Source organism: Callorhinus ursinus, unplaced genomic scaffold, assembly GCF_003265705.2.
Source record: "Callorhinus ursinus isolate GAN/ISIS: 27379988/994484 unplaced genomic scaffold, GSC_fseal_2.0 scaffold37, whole genome shotgun sequence".
Lineage (NCBI taxonomy): Eukaryota > Metazoa > Chordata > Mammalia > Carnivora > Otariidae > Callorhinus > Callorhinus ursinus.
This window is the reverse complement of record NW_027397099.1, coordinates 8506843-8523739: the sequence shown is the minus strand read 5'-3', so window position 1 is coordinate 8523739 and position 16897 is coordinate 8506843. Positions and strand designations below refer to the sequence as shown.

General features: G+C 45.0%; 1 protein-coding gene across 5 annotated transcripts in view; it reads right to left on the bottom strand.

Moving 5' to 3' along the window:
• The window catches only part of CDH11 (cadherin 11), a 145141-nt gene that overhangs the window by 53309 nt on the left and 74935 nt on the right, over positions 1–16897 (bottom strand). The window contains exons 1-2 of one of the 5 annotated variants that reach the window (XM_073880197.1): positions 7168–7373; positions 6832–6976 (exon numbers count right to left, since the gene is read on the bottom strand). The exons of 3 other annotated variants lie outside the window; for them this stretch is intronic. The gene's annotated coding sequence lies outside the window, so the exon portion shown is untranslated. Of the gene's footprint in view, positions 1–6831; positions 6977–7167; positions 7374–16897 lie in introns of those variants that run through there. One more of the 5 variants, XM_073880196.1, reaches the window with a different exon arrangement.

The following is a 16897-nucleotide window of genomic DNA, read 5'->3' as shown; positions in this document are numbered from 1 at the left end:
TTAAATTAATTTAAATTAAATAAAATTAAAAATTTACTTCCTCAATGTACTAGTCCCATTTCAATGCTCAGTGGTCATTTTTATCATAGAAAAGAGTTCTGTTAGTCTGTGTTGGTCTTAGTCTCTAAAACATCTTCATCGGAAGCATAAAGGGTCTGTTGAATGAATGAAGGTATACAAAGAACACTGTACTAGGCATTCCAAGGTCGGCCACAAACTCATTGTGCACTGTCCAGGGGTCTAGACTTCTGTTTTCCTATCAGTGAAATGAAGGGCTGGATAGGATGAATGGCTCTCCAAAGACGGCCAGCAGAATGCCCCAAAAAATTAAAAGGGAAGGGGCTGCAACGGGTGGGGACAGCTGAACCGATTGGCCCCACATCCCATAGCAAACAGAAGCACAGCGAGATTCAGCAAAATGTGTCCTTGAAAAGCAGTTCGGTTGCATTCAAAAAATAAAGGAAGAAAAGAAACCACTTCTGAGATCTTGATACCCAACAGACTCACTGTCTCAGCCCATCAGTGGGTTAGTAAATTCCTGCTTTAGTGCCCAAGATCTCCTGGGTTAGGGATGGAGGCCCCAGCTCAGGGAACTATGGGGCCACTGACAACTGACAACTCACTTCACCTCCCTGAGTCTGTTTTCTCTTATGATAAAAATAGTAGGAAGATGCCTGACCTCCCTGGCTCCCAAGTTAATTTGAGGGTGGAAAGAGAATAGGTAGGGAAGCTCTTTATAAAAGTATAACAGGTGAGGTAGGAGATGATGAAATGCTGACAGGAGCAACAACTTCCATTTCTTTGGGTCGTTTTTAAGTTTGGCTTTTAGTCTTTAGTAGTGTAGCTTGTAAAGAAATGCAGATGACCTGTTAGCATTACAGGAAGGAAATGTGATTACATTCCTTTTCTCTGATGGGGATACAAACTCTGTCAGATGCTGCAAATGGGTTCCTTTCTTGTACCTGGGCACCCTTTCTGTATTCTCCTGGACCCAAAAGGATTCCGTAATGCTGGCTTGTGAGGACGCGGAGCCTGGGGGTAGCTCCTCGGCTGGGGGACAGTATGTGTGGTGACAAGAGGAGGGATGGCCGATTCCAACAAGAAAAGCTGTGAAAATAGATTAGAGCCCCAGACTCAATAGGGATCGAAGCCAGAAGGCCCTCCGCAGAGACCGGGGCCTTTTAATGATCCGTAATAAGGGACGGGAATGGAACAATCATGGGAAGTGTGGCCAAAGCTGCCAGGAACTTGTCACATGAGATGGCAGGGGCTTTCCTGGCTGGAGAAGTGCCAGGAGCCCATCCTGGCAAAGCACTCATTCTCCATTCAGCCTCTGCTTGGGGTCGGGGGAGGGCATACCTGAGCACCTAGTATGTGGCAGGCACTGTGCTAGGTGCTCCACATACATTTTTTTTTATTAACATAATGTATTATTTGTTTCAGGGGTACAGGTCTGTGATTCAACAGTCTTACACAATTCACAGCGCTCACCATAGCACATACCCTCCCCAATGTCCATTACCCAGCCACCCCATCCCTCCCACCCCCCACCACTCCAGCAACCCTCAGTTTGTTTCCTGAGATTAAGAGTCTCTTATTGTGGGTGCCTGGGTGGCTCAGATGGTTAAGCATCTGCCTTTGGCTCAGGTCATGATCCCAGAGTCCTGGGATCGAGTCCCGCATCGGGCTCCCTGCTCAGCGGGGAGCCTGCTTCTCCCTCTGCCTCTCTCTCTCTCTGTCTCATAAATAAATAAAAAAAATAAAATCTTTAAAAAAAAGAGTCTTTTATGGTTTATCTCCCTCTCTGGTTTCATCTTGTTTCATTTTTCCCTCCCTTCCCGTATGATCCTCTGTCTTGTTTCTCAAATTCCTCATATCAGTGAGATCATATGATAATTGTTTTTCTCTGACTGACTTATTTCGCTTAGCATGATACCCTCTAGTTTCATCCACCTTGTTGCAAATGGCAAGATCAAATTTTTTTGATGGCTGCATAATATTCCAGTGTGTGTGTGTGTGTGTGTGTGTGTGTGTGTGTGTGTGTGTACCACATCTTCTTTATCCATTCATCTATTGATGGACATCTAGACTCTTTCCATAGTTTGGCTATTGTGGACATTGCTGCCATAAACATGGGGGTGCAGGTGCCCCTTCGGATCACTATATTTGTATCTTTGGGGTAAATACCCAGTAGTGCAATTGCTGGGTCATAGGGTAGCTCTATTTTCAACATTTTGAAGAACCCCCATACTGTTTTCCAGAGTGGCTGCACCAGCTTGCATTCCCACCAACAGTGTAGGAGGGTTCCCCTTTCTCTCCACATACATTCTTTATCACCTCTTTCCCTCCAGCATCCTAAGGAGTTTTGTGTCATTGTGTCCATTGTCCAGATAAGGAAACAAGGACTTGGGACACTTCACTTTCAGAGCACTCACTTTAGCTCATATGACCAGTTAGCCCCAAAAAGGGGACTTTAAGTATATGGTCCATTTGGAAGCTCTTGCCTATCTACCTTTCATATTGAACTTCTCTGTAATTCTCCTATGGAGGTCTTAATTTTTTTTTTTTTTTTTTTTTGGTGGGGGGGAATGGATGGTCAGAACTCAGCTAGATTTTATTCCACATAGCAACCATTTAAGACACATTTGCGGAGACTAGGATTTTCTGCAGTAGTTAAATACTATGAATTTAGTGAAACATGTTCTTTGCCCTCAGGAAACACATAAGTTACTGGGAGTTTTAGAAAGTGGGTATTTCACCCAAGGGTCAACCATCGCCAGTTCCTGTGATGTTTCCTTGGAAGATTTCCCCCCACCCCTGATGTTCTCCAGCCTTGCCACACTCTTCCAAATAGTCCTTGAATGAATGAAGCATGTTTTTTAAACATCTCCCTTATAATGTTTTCCACATTAGAACAAAATTTTGCTCTACATTCTTCACTGCATCAGCCTCCAAAGGAGGTGCTAATGATTAATAAAAGGCAAGTGGTGCAGGGAACCGTGGGAAGGCAGCCAGACAATAAATGTATTCTAACAAAGGAGCCAGCTCATCATGAGGTGGCTCTGTGAGATCTCATGAGCTAATCGTTGTTAGAAAGAGAGGGTATGTTGCTCAGGGAACGAGGAGTTACACGGTGGTAGAGGCAAGTCCCACACATCAATATTTCACCCGAGGGCATGAAGGTGAGGCCCAGAATTACTCTCTGACGGGAAGAGTGGCTGTTACCCAACCACGACACACCGCTGGTCAATTCAGTACCCACACTGCAAAGGAGATTCAATCCTGTTTTCAGTCCTGTTTTCAACAGGAAAGGAGGTGACACTAGCTTCTTTTTGTTCATTTGTTTGTTTATAAAATTACACAAACAAGCAAAATAATATAAAACTTTAATCAGTTTATAGAGCACCGCTGTGACGAAGTCCAATTGGACGTTTCCCCAGACAGGCACGTCTCCCTATGGAGAAGCCTGTGCAGCCAGGAATAAGTTTTGCCATTGCTCTCAGGCATCTTACATCAATCGACTAAGTACCTCTTTCCAAAAAGATTTTACTGGAAGGGCAAATTTGCAATCCATGGCACCATTGGTAATATAGAAAGTACTCTCTAGAATCACTCAGTAAGGGAAAGACCTTTTAGATCACAGCTGCCTCAGTCCACCAAGGAGTAGATGAACAAGAAACAACAAAGCAATTGCTCTATGTCATGAATTTTGCCATCAAGGACTTATTGCCTTCTTGGCAAGACATCCATGATGGAAATGCCCACCCTTGCATCTCAAGGATGGCTGCTCATGAGGCCACAGAAATATGGCTTGGTCTCCTGGATCAGAACCTGTTCCTGCTTCTTAATCCAACCATGACATTGGGTATCCCAGGCTGAAGTACCCAGGCCCTGGGTACCCCCAAGGTCTTAGTTCCAATCCTCCATCTATTCCACACCTAGACATTTTTGGATCTAAAGTCCAGCAGTCTAACCAAGCCCACCCAGCACTCACAAGGTAGGGGTCAGGGAGAGAGTCCAAATTTGAAAGCTAGCTGATTTGACAAATGGACATACTCAGAAAATAACTAACAGATCCAGATCAAGTTAGCTCATTAAAATCAATGATAAATATAAACATGAATAGGGGTCAAGATATACTCAGAATGGCATGGCCACTTCACAGAGACAGGACCTAGATCTGGATAGAAGATGGGTAGATTTCTGCACAGTAGAAATGGGAGGAGGGCACCATAGCCTCCTCTCCAGCCCTTTTCTAAAGGCTCCACGGGACAGTCCCCGTCTCGTCTTCCCCGTGACTGCTGCTTTGCTGAGAAGCCCAGCTGGACTGCTGAGGGCTTTGAGGTTCTACCAAGACCATGCCAGGTTTTTCTCCCTGGGGTCTGCCCCTGCCTCTGGCATGTTCACCTCCCGCTTGAGGTCCCATTTCTATCTGCACAGAGGAGACAATAAATGATCCTGCTGCCTGTATCTATATATCTCTGGCTCTTCCTCCATGCGGACCCTCTTTGCACCAACCCAGATCAAAGACTCTGAGGTCTTAATAGTTTCTACTGCCTTAGAGCTGCTCTAGCTACCCACCCCCAACACACTCACACACGCTTATGGCCTACCACCCTTCCCTTCTTCACTGTGCAGTGGAGATATTCCTACAGACCTTAGGGCTGAGTCTTGGTAAGGTACTGCCAAATCCTGCTTTGTCCTGTTCGGAGTGAACTGAGCCAGCCTTTGGTTGATACATAATTTATATACTTTTCTTATGTCAGTATTTTACTAGTTTGCACATGGGCTCCAACAGATGCCCAACCTTCAGTGCCTTTGTCAACATTAAGATCTTACTGCTGAGGAGCGAAGGCTTAAGTGGTACACAGGGCTGTGTCCTGGTGACTCTGTTTCCACACAAAAAAAGGAATGACTTTTCAAACTGAAAAGTGATGCCACCACAAAGTAAGCAGAATATTGGTTTTTTGACAGGAGGAGGGGATGGAGGTATCGCTTTGGGAAAATTCAAAGTGAAACACCAATGGGACCCAAATCAAAACAGGAAAAAAAAATGTTCCTGGGTTCATATTAAAAAGAAAAAAAAAAGACATTTCATTGAACATATTTAAGAGAAGCAAAATCTTCTTCAAATAATCACAAATCACACTTGGCATGGAGATCGAAATGTGTGCATAAAAAGATACATTTTTTCCCCTGCAAAATGTAATAAAGAAGTGATTTTTTTTCCCCCAGTGAAGCCATTTTGGAAAAGAAAATCATGATAAAAAGGAGAAATTCAGATTACAGCAGAATAATGGCAATTCTTTCTAACTGGCTACGGAATTTTCTATCAGTTCCTTAGTAAGTATGGGGAATTAAAAGTTTATATTGAAGACATGTGGGACATCACCTATGCCAGCTAAATGAATACTTTAAATTGTGTGCCCTTATTCCATCGTGTGCCTTTGGTTCTCCTCAAAACAGTTCCTTTGTCACTTTCTCAATATCCTATACAACACAGAATCCCTGCATTTTTTAAGAGAGGACCTAGCCTTACTGGGAATTCACCTGGCATTTGCAGGCAGGCTTGTGGTGTGATGAAGTGACAAGACTACTTTGCAAGTTTCCTGAAAGCTGTCTTAATATGGCTCATTTCTCTTGAGTTGTATCCCATGTTAAAGCAATGCTTGCTTTGCTGAGATGAGATGGATTTCTAGGAATAATCATCTCAAGCTTGCAAAAAGCACTTTGTGCTAAAGTAGAAAAATTTCCACTCCTAGTCATATGACTTAGGCCTGAATACTCACTTGAGACTCAGAAAGTCTGTGTGTTTCAAACCCTATCATTCCCACCATGTCAAGTCTATTAAATCATAATGGCCACATCATTTACTTTTGTGGAAACTAGAGGTGTCAGATCTAGCGAATAAAAATACAGGACACCCAATTAAATTTGAATTTCAGATAAACAGCACTTGTTCTTAGTAAAACTATGTCCCATAGAATTTGGGGGGCACACTTATACCTAAAATGACTATTTGTTTTTTTATCTGAAACCCCTATTTAACTGGAAGTCCCATATGTTTGTCTGATAAAATGGAAAGTCACTTGTAAAAATAAAAAAACTGGACGAGGCAAGCCAATCTCCAAGCCTCAAGTTATTTTTTTTCTGAAAACCCAGAATCATTTTGTCTCCAAATATCTTCTATGGGAACTTAGAATGCTCTTGCCTAGTCCTCAGGGAAGCAACATCACTGAGCAGAAGAGATCACATTTGGGGAAATGTTGACAGTTTGCGAACTTTTACCATCAGTGTAACTGAGGTCAGAGAAAACCAAGGAAGGATCTTTGATTTCCCCGGAGAAGATGGAATAGGCCCTTGGATATTGACAGTTGACCTACAATGTAAAAGGCCTAAGGATGAGAGGATTATCTACAGTGCTAATTGATCGAGGAATTAGGAATAATGTTCCCTTTCATCCTGAGTTGACGCTAGTTCTCAGAAAACAACCAATACCCAAATCTTGGAGTCAGGATCATTTATATTAGGAGCACATAGCATGTGCGATTAGTAGGCAACTTTCAAGAATGCAGCACTCATAGATATTTGTTCACGTGCACACAAAAAATTGGTAAAAATGCATTCATCAAACATACCCAGAGCATGAGGTGGGAATCCGATGCTGAGCTAAGCAGAGGCAATGATCGGAAGATGCTGCCGTGGAGCTCACAGCTCCAGGAGTGGCACGGTGGGTGGCAGGCTGGGAGGCAGCCCAGAAATTGGTAAGCATGTCATGAAAGGTGCTTTGCTGTGGGCATGAGTTGCTGAGAGAGCTCAGTGGAGACTCACATAAACCAGGGTCCAAGGACGTGGTTGCTCAGGGAAGACATACTTGATAAACCTGAACGAGGTCGTGAAGAGATGTATACGAATGGATGAGATGTTCCAGCGTAGGAACAGCAGTCTAGCCAGTGGAGACAACAGGAGCCAACATCTAAGACAAGAAATGGGAGTCTGTGTTCAGGTAATGTTAGGAATTTGGAAGAGTGAAAGTGCAGAGGCTGCTCAAGAAAGAGGAAGTGGTGGGGCAGGAAATGTAGGTGGGTGTTGGACCGCACACACGCAAATAACAAAGAGCACTTACAATAATAACCTTCACTCTTGGGCCAATGCTTGGATTCATACCTGTCCCACTGCATGCAAAGTCGGAAAGCCAGGAGCAACTCAGGTGCCCGTGCAGAAATAGCCACATGTCCACAAATGCGGTGTCCCTCCATCAAAATAAGTGGGTGTCTGCTTCAGTTATTCATTTTCCATCAGGATGTGTTAAGCCTTATAACTGAGAAGCAGCCTAAGACTCAGACGCAGAATGAGTGCGTGACTTCCATGGGGGGTGGGGAGAAGAACCTCAAACAACAACCTGTGTCCCACTTTCAAGGGCTGGGGGAGGGGGGAGGGGCAGGGAAGAAAGAGAAAGGAAAGAACACTTACTATGTACCTATAATGTTAGACCGTGAGCGAGAACAAGACACTCCCTACGGTCTTATGAGGCAGGGATAATGACTCCTACTTGACGAATGAAACAAAATCAGAGAACTTGAGTCCTCACGTTCTCACATCAGATAAAACGGCGTAACCTCCATTTGACCCTAGCTATAGGAAATAAGCCCACGTACACGTGCCATGTGTTCTCCAAGCCCCCAGCAAAAAGAGCTAAGGCAAAGTGGCTCCTGATATAACCGAGGAGGTGCTTATGCAAAGAAGGGAATTAATTTCATTCTGATTTCCCCTGATCTGTACTGTATGTACCAAATCAGAGCCATCTTTGCAAAATTAAGGGCATTAGTTATCTCCCCATTCAGTCAGAGTGGCATTACACTTGCATGCAGACGTTCCCAGCTAAGCGGAGGAATATCAAGTTTTTACAAAATCATTCATCAAGAGGTGAGACCTAACCCTGATTAGCGTTTCAATAAGAAGCCTAGAACTAAATAGAGAATAAGTGCACGATCACAGTGGCAATTAGGCACCTTCTCGACAGCCACATTTTTCCTCAGACCAATCGAGTTCGAGCAAATGAGAAATTTTTTCCTTTCTTTTTTTCCTCCTGATGTGAAGTGAACTGCCTTAAATAACTGAAGAGGTGACATTAAGCTTGTCAAAGAAAACGTTTGCCCATTAAGTGAGGCTTAATTAAACAGAGCACAGGCGAATCGTTCTTCCATCTAAGATGTGGAGCACCCTGGTAAAATCACCCTGCTTGTAGCACTTGGTCTGGGAAGAGCTAGGATGACGCCCATCAGTAAACTAGGGGGAAAAAATAACAAAGCAGTTTTAGACTTCAGGAAATCACATGTCATTTTGCAAAGCAGTGGATGAATTGGAGATGTGCACATGCAAATAAAGTTAATCAAAGATGACTTTTTGTCTCCAGTTACGCTGTCTTTAGATTTACTCAGAGTGATGAAGTTACATTCTCTTGTCTCCTTAGATGAGCCACTTGGAATTGCGGATAAGAGGTTTCGCTGCAGTACCAGGAGGGGCTAGTGGTAGAAATTCTCTAGGAGTACATCACCAATGCTCCACGACAATTGGGGATCATGTATGTTCCGTTCATCTCCTTATCTTCAGAAGGTCGCATGATATTGAGCACGTGGGAAGCAGAGCTGGGATGGGATTATCATCGAATGATGTCTCCCAAAAAGATGCTCAAGTCCCTGTGAAAGTGACCTTATTTAGAAATACGGTTTTTGCAAATGATGAAGTTAAGATGAAGTCATTCGAGTGGACTCTACTCCAGGATCACTGATGTCCTTTAAACAGGGGAAATTTGGACACGGGTGGGGACACCATTTATAAGCCAAGGAATGTCTAAGGATATCCGAAGCTGGGAGGAATGTATGACAGAGATTCTCCCTCGCAGCCCTCAGAAGAAGTCAACTCTGCCTACACCTTGATTTTGGACTTCTGGCCTCCAGAATTGTGATTCAATTAATTTCTGTTGTTTAAGCCACCCAGTTTGTGGCACTTCATTGCTCTGGCAGTCCCAGGACACTTACACATGTGCAGAGTGCATTCTGACCTGGGTGATTTCTCAGTTCCACCCTGATAGCCTTCTTCCAGGACACTTGTCCCAGTGAGCTGGCCCTACTGCTGCCACCAAGAACACTGGGTTGAAAACTGACCTCTGCTCTTGCTCATCTCACGGCCTCATCTGAAAAACAGGGGTACTAATACAGCACATTTCTCTTTGCCTTGTCATGAGGATTCCATGAGATAATTCTTGTGACCTGCTGGACACCATGTGTGGCATATAGTGAGCACTCAATAAATACTACCTATTACTTTTATCAGCATTAAAACATTGGGCCCTAGAACTGAGTAGGGTTAAGGTCAGTTTTACATTTCTCTGGTTGTTGCCCACAGCAAGGTGGACATGGCTGTACCTGGACTGTCCAAGGGGAGTCAGCTGGTAACTTAAGGCCCTTGGAGGCCAGAGAGACCCCTTATCATGGGATAGACATGGCCCGGCTGTTCACACTGAGGGCAGGGGCTCTAACCCTCATTAGCATTACAATGAGAAGCCTAAGGGGCAAGAGAGAACACCTGTCCATCACAGGGGCAAGGGGACTGCAATAAGGAGGGTTTCCAGGTTCCCTGCATCCAAGGCTTTGTGATCAGTATCTTACTGACTGTTCACCACAACGTAGTGAGACAGGTATTATTATCTCTATTTTATGAAAGAGGGAAGTGTGGTTCAGACGACCTTTGGTAACTCAGGACAAAGTCACAAAGGGCATCTGTTGCTGGTACACAGGCCTGGTGGGACCAGAGCTGTTATAGCTCACCACAGTGCCCCACCGCCTACCAGCGTCTGCTGCACTGTCCCTGCTAGAAAGTCGCTCTCAGTGGGCGGTTACCAATATTTAAATCAGATTGAAGACACTATTTGTCAAACCCATCTGCTGATAGTTTATAGCTATATACTTAAAAAGGCATAAATGCCTTTTGAGTGCTAGTAGTATGCATCCTTAATTTTCTACATTGTTTATGAATTGCCTGGAATAGAGCAATCACAATACTAATTCATAATTTATCGCACTTTAATTTACAAAGGGCTTTCACAAACATTAGCTTATTTTACACATCAGCCCACAAAGGTAAGGGTTATTATTACCCTCATTTTATTGATGGGGAATGAAGGAATAAGTCATACTCCTTAATGTTTAGAGACGCTAGTGCACATGAAGCCTGCAATCTTGAGAGGAGGGCTTAGGCTGAAAATCCTACCCAGGAAAGGAAAAAAAATATTCCCTGGTGGGGAACACAGTTTCCATTTGGGAGTGGACAGCTCCAAAATCAACCCCAATTCAGCCTTCAGTTGGATGCTTCGCCTTCAGAAGGACACAGCTGATTAACAGCAGCCCATGATGAGGGTGGCTCACAATTACTGGGTACTTATTCCATGCTCAGCACTGAGCCAAGCACTCTGCATGCTTTATTTTATTTAGTTAATCGGCACACAGCCCAATGGGGTTAGAGATGAAGAAATTGAAGCTCTGAGAAGTCACTCACCCAAGGTCAAACAACTCATGAGAACCCCCCAACCATCCAATCTTAGATGTTTAACTTGTAATAATTTGATTTTAAGGTGTACTGCCCCATGAGTACAGACTTTCTCATAGAGAAAAATTCTATGGAGTTTTGTTTTGTTTTGTTTTGTTTTCCCTGCTCCCAGAGCCTCTTGACTTTCACCATGGCTTGCCCCAGGTTAAAAATGCGATGTGTACTTGATTCAAGGCTTGGCTTCTTTCTGCTCAGGACTCTTAGAGGTGCTGGATCTAAAACTGCACCTGCTTGTTAAGGTACTTCTGCTCCCCCCGCTCCGCAGGAACTGTGGTTTGCAATTAGAGAGATTGATTCGGTGCAAACACCTGAACCCATGCATCCAAAAGTCCTGATGGAGAATCTTCTGAGTTCCAAAAGAATTGCAGATCCAACTCATTAGAGCCACAAAACCACGTTTGGTGGCATAATCTCCTCACCCATCTTGTCTCTGGGTAAATCTGACGAGCTTCCAGTATTCTCTCCAAACATACGCTTGCCATTTCTAAAATGATTCAAAACACAGACCCCCCAAAACAGCTCCAGAGGCATCCTGGGTGAAGACAGTCAGTGTCACAGGTCGGGTCCTGCGCCCCTCGGGAGATTAACTCTGAAAGCAAGAGGGATCACTGGGATGCTTAAGTGTCACTCTGCGAACATCCATCACTCAACTCTCTGCCCAAAATAACTAGGAAAAGATTGAATTTGAGATGGAAAGACAGGCCTGAAAAGAAGAAGCCTGGGCAGATGGTGATGCTTTTTGCAAAAATTTTGAGTGAAGGAGAAAATGCTGAAACACAATATCCGTGGCCTTAGCTTTCGGCCCATTAGGGAGAGTGGGGGCGGGCACGGGGGCTGCCCCAGCGGCCTGCAATGTGCCCTGTCCCGTGGAGAGCAGACCTGATTGCTCAGGCGGAGGCAGGGCCTGCTGTGACAGCCGAGAAGCTCCGTCTTAGATTTGAAGTATTAATTCAATTTCCCTTTCCTCGTGCCACTACCAGCTGTGAGGCGTCAGGCAAATTATTCAATCTTTCTCAGGCTCTGTTTCCTCACTTGAAAAATGGAGATAAAATGCTCCCCTGCACAAGGCAAAGTGGTGGAATTAAATGACAGGAAGATGCGTCGGACACATAGTAGGCTTCTTCCCCTTTCCACGTTTTTCCTCTTCAATCCTTGATCCGTGAACAACGTGACTTTTACATAGAAGCATTCAGCCCCCGCCTGAATCTTGGAAGCCAGAGCTCAAATCCTCCCTTGTCTGCTGATACACTCATTACAGGATGTTGCTGGTGTCAGCCTCCCAGATATGTCATTGCAGAGCCTGGCCTCGGCCAGAAGCACCCACAGTTAGGAAGCCTCCTGAAGGCTCACGGCTGGAGAGGGTGATAGTTGTTTCCACCACTGCTATTTTGCAACGGGCTGTTTTCCCTGAAAAGCCAGTAAACATACCTTAACAGCAACTTGCTTTTTTTTTTTGATTCACCTGTGCTCAATTACTGGCGTTCATAGATCTTCAATGGAAGTAAGAAGCCCAGAGTCAAGCCCCTTGGCCCTCACCTCAGTTTACAAATAAGAAAGCTGAGGCTTGGAAAGGAGGTTTGCCTTGGCCAAGCCAGCCCTGCTGCAGGGCGTGCTCTGCAGACCCGCTTCCTTTCCGGACGCAGATGGGTGGAAGCCTCCAGCCATTGCCAAACAGGGACACCGCTCCCGCCGGAGAGCAGAACTGTGGGACTTAAAACTGCGGTAATCCCCGGCCAGCTCCTGGAGGTATGCAAGCTTATGCCATTATCACTACTTCTAAGGAGGAGCATAAATGTTTGTTGAGTTAGGAAACTGTGCTAGGTATTTTACGTGCATTATCTCATTTGATTTTTCAACATTCTCATGAATAGGAATAATGTACCTTCCCCAGAGATGTCCGTCCACATACTAATTCTCAGTATGCATGGGTCCAACTTGTATGGCAAAGAGGGCTCTGAAGATGTGGTTACCTTAAGGACCTTGAAATGGGCACGTTAGCCTGAGCTCCACGTAATCACAAGGTCCTTTTAAGAAGGAGGCAAGAGGGCCAAAGAAAGAGGATGTGGTGAGAAAAGCAGAGGGTGTTGTGATGGGTTTTGAAGAGAGAGGAAGAAGCCATTAGCTAAGGGATGGATGCAGGAGGTCCTGAGACTCTGAAAAAGAAGAGAAATAAGATTGTCCTCTAGGGCCTCCAGGAGGAAACCAGCCCTGTCAGTAACCTGATTTCAGCCCAGAGGACCCATTCTGGACTTCTGATCTCTAGAACTCTCAGATAGTAAGGCTGTACTGTTTTTAGCCACCCAGCTTGTGGTAGTTTGTTACAATAGCAGTAGCAAATTTATACACCCATTTAACAGCTGAGCAAGCGGAAGCGTCTTGGGGTCAAATCACCTGGCTGCGGTCACAGGTAGCCAGGTCACGGGAAGCAGAAATGGGGTACTCCATGGTGATTCCATGGCTCGTGCTCTTATATCTGGACTATATCGTGCTGGGGAAGGAGGGGGACCAGTACAGTGTCACAACTTAAAAAATGCAAGGCCTTCCTCAACCCTGAGATAGTCAAGAGAGTCACAGTGTCCTGTTCCATTAAAACAACAAAACCATTAGCCTGAGAGAGTAGCTGTTCCATTCAAGGGCACAGGTAGAGGCAGAACTGAAATCCCGACCAGGGTTGGCTGTCTCTTTCCACAACACCACTCCTGCCCCCCAAACTGTGCTGCTTCTGTATTTTGTGGGGCACTTGCCCAGCTGCTGTCCTTCTGCAAGGAGAAGCAAGCACCCTGCCCACATAACCAGTGTGCGGGGCCAGCAAGCCCGGGGGAAGGCCTGCCGCTTGCCCCCTTGACAAGCTGATACTCGGGCCAGCTCAGCAGGAAGCCGGCTCTCCCCATAAGACTGCCTGCGCACGCTGGGAAAAAAACAAACCAACCAACCTGGCAATCACCTGGATTCCATCAATCCATGAGAACCTCTGTCCACACAGCCCCACATTTGGAAACACCTGGATATTTAGAATTGTATAGACTCCTGCATTGCCATCACCACCACCCGGAGTCCTGTTTGGGGAGCCTTTCTGAGTGACATGCATTGGTGTAAGGGCATTAGAGGTAATACCCCCTTCGGTTGTCACAAAATCCCTATAGAGTCAACACTGATTGCCGGGTGATACTTAATCACCCCACTGTTGACAAATGAGCCAAAAGAAGCACAAGAGCCATAACTTTCCCGGCAAGCGGAAGGCAGAAACAAGATCAGAATCCAGGCATTCCCACTTCTGAGCCAACCTTCAATGAGGGAAAAGAGCAAATACTCCGAAATAAGCAAGGATATATTGCAGGAAGTATTAACTTTTAATTAGTAGGATTGCTATTATTATTACTATTACTATTTTATTGTTCTTTGAACTCCTTTAGAGCTAAGGAAAAAAAAGTCAATGAAATGGGAAAAGAGGGTGTCAGCTGCCTAAGACTTCCCTTTCGTAAATCCCCGTTCATCCTTACCGCGTGAGGATCTAATTTTATTTATGCTTCCTGAATGCAGCCAAACAGCGGGAACTGCCGGGATTTGGGCTCTGGCAGGAGATGGCAAACAGAGCTTTTGTTTTGATCTCACTGCTTAGGTTAATGCATCCTGATTCCTCCACAGGCTGTTTCCCAGGATGCTGTTATTCCCACACTGTCTGCTGGGGAGGCAAATGTCCCCGTGAACATGAATTAAATGCATCAGTATTTACAAATCTTGAGTCAGATTTCCATCCTGTCCAACAGGATGAGAATTTGACCCATTATTTACACTAGTAAGCTGAGAATGACATCAAAACTCTCTTATTAACTGCAGGGGAGGTAATGACTTAAGTGGCTTTAATCTAGACAGGTGCTATACAATAGAAAAGTGCATCTGCTCCTTCTACAGAGGAGAAAAGAAACAGCGTTTATGTCTCTACTCAAGGGACAGGACACTTAATTCCAAGCCTGGTCTTTAAACATCCATGGATCCCACCTCGCTATGTTCTCACTTAGACATTCAGCTTGCATTGGAGAATGAGTCCAGGGAGAGAGGAAGGAGCCTCTGAGCAGAGACAGGAGCACTTTGAATGCCTGGAAAGGGGGGTGCAGTGCTCTTTACATAGCCTGGGAAAACAGGCTTGGTTTCCTTGCTCTCAGCCTCCCCCCCCCTTTCCCCTTGAGACATACTCCACCTCCGCGGCTGCAGGCGCACTCATGCCTGATCATCCTTCATAGGGATACTGTAAGAACTGAGGAGAGAGAAAATGGGGAGGGCACTTTGCTGAGGCAAATCAGTCTTATCTTTGCTGCCATTCATGTTATGGCTTTATTCCAAGATCTATTTTTCTGGGCACCAGCAAGATGGGGTGGGAAGCATCTGAGCTCTGGAGCCAGAAAGTCTGAAGATGAAGTCCCAGCCGCATTATTTGCCATCCAAGGGGCTTCACGAGCAAAGCATTTCCTGACTCTTCATTTCCTCATCTATAAAATGGGTATGAGCTTCCTTCCTATTGATGTTAATTGGCCCCATTTTATCTATTTGAACTAAGCCCAATTCTCTGAGCATATAACAAATTTACTATAATTTAGCTGTGTAGAATTTGTAGAATACTTTAAGAAATAACAGTTTTCTTGAGATAAAATTCAGATACAATAAAGTCAGCCCTTTGAACGTGCACAATTCAGTGGTTTTTTAGTTGTGCAAAGTTGTGCATCTGCAAAGTTGTGCATCAATCCACCACTGCCTAGTTCTAGAACATTTTCATCACCCCCAAAAGCAAACTCATAGCCACGAGCCAGCTACTATATTTAGAATATAGTTTGCTAATCAACATCTTGCTATTCTTCAAGGTCTAAGAAATCTCTGAGGTCCACACTGCATTACTCCTGGACTTACAGTCAGCACCAACGTGTCAGGCATTTGATGTATACCCTTCTGGGGCTCCCAGATTGACAGCTGAAATCTCCCCAGCCTTTCCAAATAGATGGTACATTCGTGGAGTTCAAAGGCTGTGATTTCTGCATTTTCCTTCCCCCCAGCACTTCTGCTCAAGGCTGAACACACACATAGGTGCTTGGTAAACACATGGCTTCTGACCGATTGGCCAATCGTCAATTCTTCTGAAGACCAGCATGTTTGTCATCACTCTGCTTCCCTGAATGCCAAAGCCTCCGCAAGCTGTCATGTTCCATGATTATTCTCCCGAAAGCATGTGCTGTTAATTTTTCATCCTAATGAACTGTCCAGTCGAGTTTAGCAATGGGAATAGTGATAGTGGCACAAGAAGAATGTCTTCTGCCTTGCTATTGTCAGAAAGCTTCTCCCTCCAACACTGGCGCATAATTGAAATAAACTATCTCAATGGCGACAAACCCCATTTGTCAAGAACGACGTGGAGTAAGTGCTATTTCAAAAATTCATTCTAACGAGCTTTATAAACATGGATTATTGGAAAGTTTCTCTGATTGATACCTGCTCAAGCATTTAAGTGCCCAGCTATTATTCCTCTGTGTTTGCTTGAGTGAAACCACTTTGGGTACCAAACTACATGTCAGCCCTAATTTTCCAGAGTATTACGGATGCACATTCTTTCCTAATGGGAGATGGGTCAGGCAAGCCGGAGCAGGCCCGAAAGGCCTGTGTTAATGCACAGATGCACATGCAGGGAAGCCATTATGCAGCTGTTGGCCTCCCAAGAGTGGAGTACTCCGGGAACGGATGCCACTCAAATCTGACTGATGGCCCAGGAGGAACTGAGAGGGAGAGGGGGACAGAGAGAGAGAATGAGGGGTAGAGAGATATGTCTGAAAATTCTGCTCAACTCAGCAGCGTGTGGAGGAGCCTACACTCCACCCCTCCGTCTAAAGCAGGCAGTGCAACCATTATATTCCTGTTAACCCATCAGGGAAACATTGGGAACTTAGATATTGCCTTAGCCCTTCACTTAAGAAATATGGACTAAACTGCGATTAGGGTGAACAGCACTGCTTGATGCTGAGGATATGGGGTGGACAAAGCAGACCATGTCTCTGAAGCACTGGGGCTTAGAATCTCATCGAGAAAAAGGACGGTAAAAATGTAAACCCACAAAAGAATACAGCATTCACAGATGGTGATGGCTGTTGTGAAGGATTAGACAGAACGATGGAAGGTAGAATAGGTGGGCATGGGTGGCAGGAGAGGTGCTGGTGTAGGGAATGGTCTCCAGTGGGGGCAGGGGGTGGTATTTAAGCTGGGTCCCGAACGATGACAAGGGGCCAGGCCCGGGACGAGACCCGGATGG